Source organism: Spea bombifrons, chromosome 2 (assembly GCF_027358695.1).
Source record: "Spea bombifrons isolate aSpeBom1 chromosome 2, aSpeBom1.2.pri, whole genome shotgun sequence".
NCBI classification, from domain to species: domain Eukaryota; kingdom Metazoa; phylum Chordata; class Amphibia; order Anura; family Pelobatidae; genus Spea; species Spea bombifrons.
The window spans coordinates 10,145,312-10,154,557 of NC_071088.1; positions in this window are offsets into that span (position 1 = coordinate 10,145,312).

Below are 9,246 nucleotides of genomic sequence, written 5' to 3' on the forward strand. Positions count from 1 at the left end.
CTGCCAGTGTGGTCATTGGAGGTAGAGGTGCTTGAGATAAAGTCAAGTTGTCCAAAACATCCCTGCTCAGTAGGATAGACAATTATTATCCAAAATGCCCCAGTCTCTCTTGGGTCGATGAGTGAAATTTAAGTCAGAAAATTTCCAGGGGGGCTTTTATTCATGGAACATTTATTTAAACTGGTTTGGGATAAAATTTCTCACTAATTGTATAGTGTCATACTAAAATAATAATACAAATGCTATAAAAAATATATCATCAGCATATGTACGATGGTATTTTTCTATACAGAACAAAATCTCAACTGTTGAGCATATTTAGTAAATATGATGGATGATGATGACGACGATGATGGATGATGATGATGATGACGATGATGGATGATGATGATGACGATGATGGATGATGATGACGACGGTGATGATGAATCCCACACAAGTACACGGCGCACGGCAGCCTTGGTTCCAGGAACTACACGAAGCAGAATGATCTTCAGGAAGGTACGCGCTCTCCGATGTAAAAACCATAGCAAGGCTCCAAATCATGTCTCGGCCGATTAAGAGCGCTGACGTTTGTGGGTAAGCTTGCGGGATGTGGAGTTATTGTGAATATCAGGCCAGATTCCAGGAAAAGGTCATTTGATTTAACAATATGGAAGCCAAGTCTTGATTTTACACAGAAACAGAGGATATAAATGGGTTACGCTTGTGACTTAGGATCCCATTTTCAACTTTTACATGTGGCTATACACAGGAGATCTCTACTGATTCATCTTCTGAGGCTTCCATCATCTACCTGCGACAATAATATATATTTTACAGATCCTTAGCTATATTAGCACATCTGATATTGAAGTGGAAATGAACCTTAGGTAGTATTCTTGGTGATCAAAAAGCTATACAATCAAAGGCCAAGTCTGCCTACGACATAACTTAACCCCTTAAGGACAATGGGCGGTCCCTAAACCCATTGAAAACAATGCACTTTGTCATTAAGGGGTTAAGATAGCTCTAAAATGGTGCATAATACATAATATAAATGTTCCATGCCATAAATTAATCTAAATGTAATTGCCTTGTAAGGAATATTGTTCACAAGAAACCACAATAAAGATGGCTGGCAAGGGGTTAATCTTGTTTCGGTTATGGTGATATATAATGCTCTTTTTTGTTGTTGTTTTCTCCTGTATCCATGGCTATAGTGTTAGTGATATAGATTTAAAAGCTGTGATTTTTGTATTTGAAAATCTGCTTTTTTTACCCAGACAGCTCTGTGCTGCCCTCTGCAGGATTTCTGACAAAACAACAGAAATAAACCAAATCCGAAAAAAACATTCTACAGCCAAACAAATGGAAAAGCAGCTGCATAATGCCTTGGGGATTTCAGCATAATTACGTGACTGGGCAGCAGCCAAATAAAGCATTATTTATGTGAATATGGATGAATGCGGTGTGGTTTAATTATATATTACTATAAAAGTAATAGCTCAGCAATTAGGGTCTCATAGCCAGGGCACCTTCTTGGGGATAGACCACTTTTACCCCTTGCCTTTTTTTTGTGGGTAAGTACCTGCAACCCCACCCTTAACAAATATATATATATATATAATATCTATATACGGTATGTATGGATGGATGGAGAGAGAGGGAGGGAGAGAGCGAACCCAAGCTTTCTGGTTCTTTAAGCATGCAATGAATGGAGTGGACAGAAAACAAGACAGAAATGTCATGCCTGATAGAGCTCAATCGTATATTTTATTCCTCCATGCCTCTTTAAAATCATAGGTTTTGGATGGAATTTCTAGAAGGTTGGTTGGTCTTTAAGTAGTGAAGTACATGTCACTGCAAGATGAATATTGATTTTTATAAGATATTCCAGAGAAAAAGTTGATGCCACTCAAAAAAGGATGTACCTCTCCGACTGTATCTTTAGCATCTCCTTCACTGAAACCTGGTCCTCAGGGCTCAGTGATTGGGCCTCTCTCCTTCTCCAGCTATAGCTCTTCTCTTGGGCATCTGTTATCTTACTTTGGCTTCCAGTACCACTTATACCCTCTCTTCTGACTCGCCTCACTGACTGTGTCTGTAATTGCATCCTGGATGGTGTCTCCTCACCTGAACTCAACGTCTCCAAGACCGAGCTCATGGTTATTCCGCCATCCCCATTGTCCACAATTCTTGTTTTAGAGTCATTCACCAAACCCTGCCGCATTCACCTGAAAACCATCTCCCAAATCCTTCCATTCCTGCCACAAGAAACAACCAAAGCTACTCTTCCACTCCCTTATGATATCCCTGTCTGGATTACAGCAACTCCCTACTAACCGGTCTCCCACTCTCCTGCCTTTCACCGCTCCATTCCGCCCTCAACATTGCAGCTATATTAATCTTCTGTCACTATTCTTCGTCTGCTCCTCCACTTTGCCAATCGCTCCTCTGGCTCCCCTTATCCACCTTCTGTGTCCCTCCCATGGCGTGCATCTCTTCTATCATTATTACCTCTTCCCAGTACCCCATTCAGGTTTTTCGCCCGCGCTCCATCCCTTCTCTGAAATCCCCTACCCTATTCTGCCAGACTTTCTCCCTTGCTCTCTGACAAATACTCTGCATACATCCACCATCTGAAAAGCATACATTTCCTCATAACACTCAGCCAGCATCCTAACCAAGCCGCTTGGAAGATCAACAGCCTCTACGTATACACTCATCCCCGTCCAAGCAGTTCTCTCCGGCTGTCTCACTCCCCTCCCCCCCCTCAACCACCGACTAGATCATAAATCGGAGGAGCGAGCCCCCCCTCTTATTTTCACTACTTCTTAGTGGCGCTATTATGTTCTTTATCTGAGGTGTTAATGGGTGTTTTTTTTTCTGTTTTTTTCCCCCCAGAATTTATAGATGATGTCAGAATTCCAGGGAATGAACAATAGCCTTTGGAAGCTAATTGCAAAATTAACAATATTAAAAGGTAGCCATTGCACTGTAGAAACCACTCAATGTCGACCCAGCGTGTGAAGAGACTGATAAACCGATAAAGAATATACAGTTACGCACTTCATTAAAAATAATTTATCTTCACATAAAGGCACTTATCCCTCCCCATAAAAAAAAAAAAACGGTAACGAAAGCCATTATTAGGGCCATTAAGCGGACCGGTCCCCTACCGGGTGAGAAGATTGGTATTTGCTATATTGAAAAAGACGTCGCATTTTATCCATATTTTGTCTTTAATTGCAAATGCACAATGCATGGTGGCACTTAAAGGGTAAAATGGAGAAGAGGTCATCACAACACGAAAACCGTTCTCTTACAACCTTTATTGCATTAATCTGTGCATTCAGAATAAAAAGTATACAGCAAAAAACGAGAAATTTGGCATTTTCCGATAACAATACTGAAAATCTGTCCCGATCCCATTAGCATTAAAATTACACGGCGGGCTTTGTTTTGCTTTACAATATTCATTTCTGTATCAAATATTCATTCAAACCACAAGTATAAAATGTACAAATTTAGAAGAGAAGAATGAAATATCCCGGAGAGGAACGGTCGGATGTCACGTAATATATTAGCTTTATTAGGGTACATCAGGATCGTATTGTCCACGGCGTATTCAAGAAATGCGGCTGGTTATGGATCAAATTATTTGGGCAAATCCAGCAAATGTCTTCTGTCACTTTAACGAGCCTCACCAATTTATTTCTTATTAATGATTTATTCTATGTAATAATTTGTTATTAACCTGGCTTCTGTGCTCCTGGCATGGGGAGTAGCGTTAGTTACCCCCTGAAGCTGAATCTGACCTATAATGAAGTTGTTGCTAAAGCAAACAAAAAGGCAACAAAAACAGATATAAGCTCCTAAATTTCATTTTCAAAAACGTATACTTTTGAGATAATTTATTAGTATGTTTATATTATATTTAATATACCTTTTTAATATCTTTAAATAAAATATTGCCCATGTCATTTGCCCAGATAATCGAATAGATTTGGGTGATATAAATGGGTTATTATTATTAAAAAGAATAATATTTCGATATTTATTGTCCGATTAATATTTTCTTAAAAAACAAAGATCTGGCCCGATTCCTTTAACAATTTTAATGAGTAACTTTGAATGAACATCACCGACAAGCTGGTATCAAATTATATATTCTATGCTGATCAGGAGTTCCATGATGCCCAGCGAAGGGCATCTTCCGATACGTAGTCCACGGCAGTCACAGTGCATAAGGCTGCCTATACTCGCAGTTTGTGATTTTTGGGCAGAAAACACATAAAATTGTCTAAAAACGAGGAACGTTAATAAGTCGTACTTAAACAGCTTTGAAGCAGCGCTATATCCCCATCCCCTCATATGCTATTCATCAACAAAATGTGATTAGTAGATAGCGAAAGAATGAAGCACAGATTTGGCTTCACCAGAATGAAACATTTGTTTGCGGCATTTTCCCCCCAATAAAGTGATAATTAATGCGTTAGAAGTTATATTTTGAATAGGATTCCACTGAAGGCAATTCCAGCCGTAATAATCATATTTCCTAAAAGTAAATGGATTAGAATTAAAACAGAAGCGGGCCCGAATGACTTAATATTACACCCCGTAAATATCTTATGTACCTATGTTAACTATCCTTTAACCCCTTATAGCAAATGGAGTATTGTACCACGCACACACAAAGTATGGCTTGTCAATATATATACCGTAATATACACAATACACACTGAGAACAATTAACACAAAATGTGTTCCTTTATAAGACTTCTGCATCCCAAATTGATTTGTGCCCAGCGTAATAAAACGGTCGTCGTACTACCACGGCAGTATTTTACAGGACAAAGCAAGATAAGTAAATAGAACAATTCCAAACACATTATACTTGATGCAAAAATAATAATAATACAATATAAAATCTCCCAAAAACATGTTATTTGTGGTTATGACCCCACGACGTTAACATCAGATTATTAAAAAAAATGTACATTAATATATAGAATTGCATAATGTCGGGTAGAAAGGCAGAGAGCCGCGGAAAGGAGTTCTGTTTGTATAAAGTTTATTTTATCATTAAAATGAAAGCCAGTTATGCACCCTGAAGTCGTCTGAAATGAGGTAGTGAGTTTCGTACTGTACTCTCTTTTAGAATTTTTTTTTTAAATTAATTTAGTTTTTACATTTTATTTGCAATATTCCAGGTTTAAAAAAAAAAAAAAAAAGGGACTTCTCAAACATTGAGGGTTCAATAAAATGACTAATCCAACAAATAGACAAATAGTTTCACCCGGGACATATTTTCTAATTTTAAATGAGAAAAAAAAAATGAAAATGAAGGTTAATTGCATGCCGTGGATATTATTGGAAAAATTCTGTCTCAGGGTGACATCGTACATTATTTTTGCAATGACGTAGATAGTAGCATGAGAAGGCTTTTATTGTGCTTGTGTTACCAAAAAAGGTGGTAAAGCTTCTGAGGTGTTTGTTGAAGGGACATTGCAGCCATCAAATGTACTTTAATGTACGGGCGGCCCCTTTACATTTTCGTGGTCCCCCATTTGCCCCTTCCCCCCGTCCACATGCTATTCCGCGTGCCAGACATGCGTATCTCCCAGCACGGGATATACTCCTCGCCAGCAGCGGCTGGGTGAACGATACGCCTGGGTTCAGAACCCCTGTGCGCATGTGTGAAGTGTTCTCCCATTGATTTCAGTGGGAGCATATCCCTGCCACTGATTAGCGGTTTCAAGCAGCCAATCAGTGGCAAGAATCATCAGACGAGAGGGCAGCTGCTGCAGCAAGGCTTCAGTAACTGCATCAACTAAGTGCTTTTATGTTCTCATTTTGGAAGAATGCATATTAAAGCACCTGCAGAGCATATTAATATTCATTCTTCTTTAGAGGGGGAGTCAGGGGCATTAGAGATGAACAGAAAAAGACGAACGGACAGTCGGACAACCCATAGTAAAGCTCTGACAAAGCACGTAAAATGAGAGAGGAATGTATATAATATATATGCTACATGTGCTCTCTATCCGCCTGTATTACACTGAACCATTATGGCGTCATTTTACTAACAAGATTAGATTTTGTTAATCAAGAAACTCTTCTAAACAATGATTGGTAAAGGCAAAGCTAAAGCACAAACTTCCAAAATCGTACAATATAAAAAATTGGGTGTAAAAAGTGTTTCCCCCCCCCCATAATTTGCATTAGTTTAGTACCCCCGGCTATAGGGTATTTAAGGTGGCGACATACATTATTTACAGCGTCTGAGATGGGTTTTATCCTCATTATACTGGCAGGAGGGTTTCTACGGAGCAAACCCTGATTTCCTCAACCTTAATAATAATCGGCAAAAAATAAAGATTTTTTAAAAATGGGCGGGGCACAAGTGGGCAGAGCCACAGAACATGAACAAAATGCAGAGTAAGCCACACCCACTCACCCCCCCAACGCGTTTTGAGGAATTAAAAATCTGGAGCTGTTGCTTTAAATCATCAGATTTCACTTGGCAGCTCAGATGCCAAAAACACTCCGCAGGAAATATAGTGTTAAATAAGAGTTTTTTCGACCGTTTGGCTTAAAACCCATATCCAAAATCAAACATTTCAATAATTGTATTTTTTGTATTCAGATGTGCGAGACGCGAGATTTAGTTGTGTAACTCAGTGTACGGACCCCTTCATATATATTCATCTATGAGGTAGGATTATGTTTTACGCAAACGATTAACCCTTATATTTACAAGTAGCTTAGCATTTCATTACTATACACATAGAAGTTTAAGCAAAATGTATACAAAAAATAAGCAAGTTGATATATTTGTTACTTATACACAATTTGAATTAGGATAGATATATATATATATAGGTATATATATGTAGATATATATAGGTATATATATATATACACATTATATCTTATAATCTGAAGGGCTGTGTAAGGTGTTGAAAGAAAGTTGGATATGCCATTAAAATATGCAGATAATATCCAGAAATTAAACAAAAACCACTAGAGAGCGAAGGGTACTAAATCTTTTTTTTTTTCTTAAAAAAGCCTCTAAAAAGGAGGATGACTGAGAGGCAAATGTACCAAAAACAACAACTTTCTTTCATGCACTAAATATCTGCAACTGCAAGAGCAAAAAGCATGTGAACGTTAATGCCTGTTTTTAATGCCATATCACCATGTTTAGGCACAAGTAGTGTACCGGCGGGATAAATAGCTGCCTATGGTTAGCCCTTTCTGCCTTGGACGCTAGTAATGGTCGCTGCTGGCTAGTACCGTATTTGCTCGATTATAAGACGACCCTGATTATAAGACGACCCCCCAAAATCTGAATATTAACTTAGGAAAAAAAGAAAAAGCCTGAATATAAGACGACCCCAAAGGAAAAAAGTTTTACCAGTAAATGTTAATTCATGTAAACTATTTTTTTAAATAAAAGCTATGATTGAGAAAAAGATTTTTTTTGTTTTTATTTCTTGTATTTTCCAACCTGTCCCCCAGTTACGCACATCTGCCCCCAGGCTTGCCACTCCAATATGGCACTGTGGCCCATGATATGCCTTTTAACCCTCTATATGCCACTGTGCCCCATGGTATGCCTTTTGACCCCCCTATGTTCCACTCTGCCTCCAGAAATGCCTTATACCCCTATATCCCATTCTGGCATTTAGGGGGTTAAAATGCATATTATGGGGCAGAGTGGCATATAGGGAGGTATAAGGCATTTCAGGAGGCAGAGTGGCATTAAGGGAGTTAAAAGGCATTGTATAGAGCACTCTGCCTCCAGAAATGCCTTATACCCCTATATGCCACTCTGCCAATTAGGGGGTTAAAAGGCATATTATGGGGCAGAGTGGCATATAGGGAGGTATAAGGCATTTCAGGAGGCAGAGTGCTCTATTAAATGCCCCCTTAACGCCACTCCAGAAATGCCCTATGCCCATTTAACACACACACACACACACCCTATACCCCCATTTAACTAACTAACACACACACACACACACACACACACACTCTCTCTCTCTCTCTCCCCCCCTCTCTCACCCCCCTTCCCCCGCTCTCCCCCCTCTCTTACCGGTGCTTCGAGCCGGGGCAGCGGGTTGACGTCGCCTTCTGCTGCAGCCGGAAGGAGGTGTGGCTAGCAGCGGGGGTTTGTATGCGTCCGTCGCGTATACTTTCCCCGGCTGTCAGAGATCAGACTTCCCCGCACCGGTGCCGCACCGGTGCGGGGAAGTCTGATCTCTGACAGTCGGGGAAGGTGTATGCGACGGACGCAGACAACCCCCGCTGCTAGCCACACCTCCTTCCGGCTGCAGCGGACGTTGTCTACGCGGATCGCGTAGACGTCAACCCGCTGCCCCGGCAACACATCAGGAAGCACCGGTAAGTGTGTATGATGGGGGGGGTCGGGTGAGACAGGAGGATCCAGGTCCCCTGCAGCGGTGCGGGGGATCTGGATCTTAGTCTCCTAATCAGACCTCTATTTGAGGTCTGATTAGAAGATGACCCCGATTAGAAGACGAGGGGTATTTTTCAGAGCATTTGCTCTGAAAAAAACCTCGTCTTATAATCGAGCAAATACGGTAATCCTTCCTGACATGTTCCAGGCCTGATACAGATAGTATGTTGGGTTTTCAGATGGCTCCAAGGCTAAACTGTCCGCAATTTGCATGGACCAAGCTGGACAGCTGAAAGGGTGAACCTTATATCAGTCTTACAGTGTTTCTAAACTTTCCAAAGCCTGGCGCCACATTAAGAAGCCCAGACTGGAAGCGATTTAATAAAACAGTGAAATTATTTACAGAGGTAATTTACCAGAACAAAAGACACCAGGCCATCTGAAATTGGCCCATCACCCCACACCACACAGCCTTAGATCCCACGTGTGCACACCCGTGTTCCATGCATACGAAGGTCTCATGCTAAAGCAAGGAGACCTACCTCTAGCCAGACTGCAGAGACAGATATTGACGTCCCTCAAATACAACCCTTGCCAGGTTCTACCTGGGATGTCAACCTTGTTTGATCCAACATCAGCGCTGAACAGAATCTATGCAACTTTCAAGAGGAGCGAAGATTGGATACTTTTCCCCAAATCTAACATTTTATAGACGTGTGTTTAGAGGTAAAAACAAACAACATATATGTATTAAAATCCCATGTGATATGTTTACTATGGGGAAAGGTATATCTTCTTAGGACAGGATTGATTACTCCTCATTAGGTCATCTCCCCTCT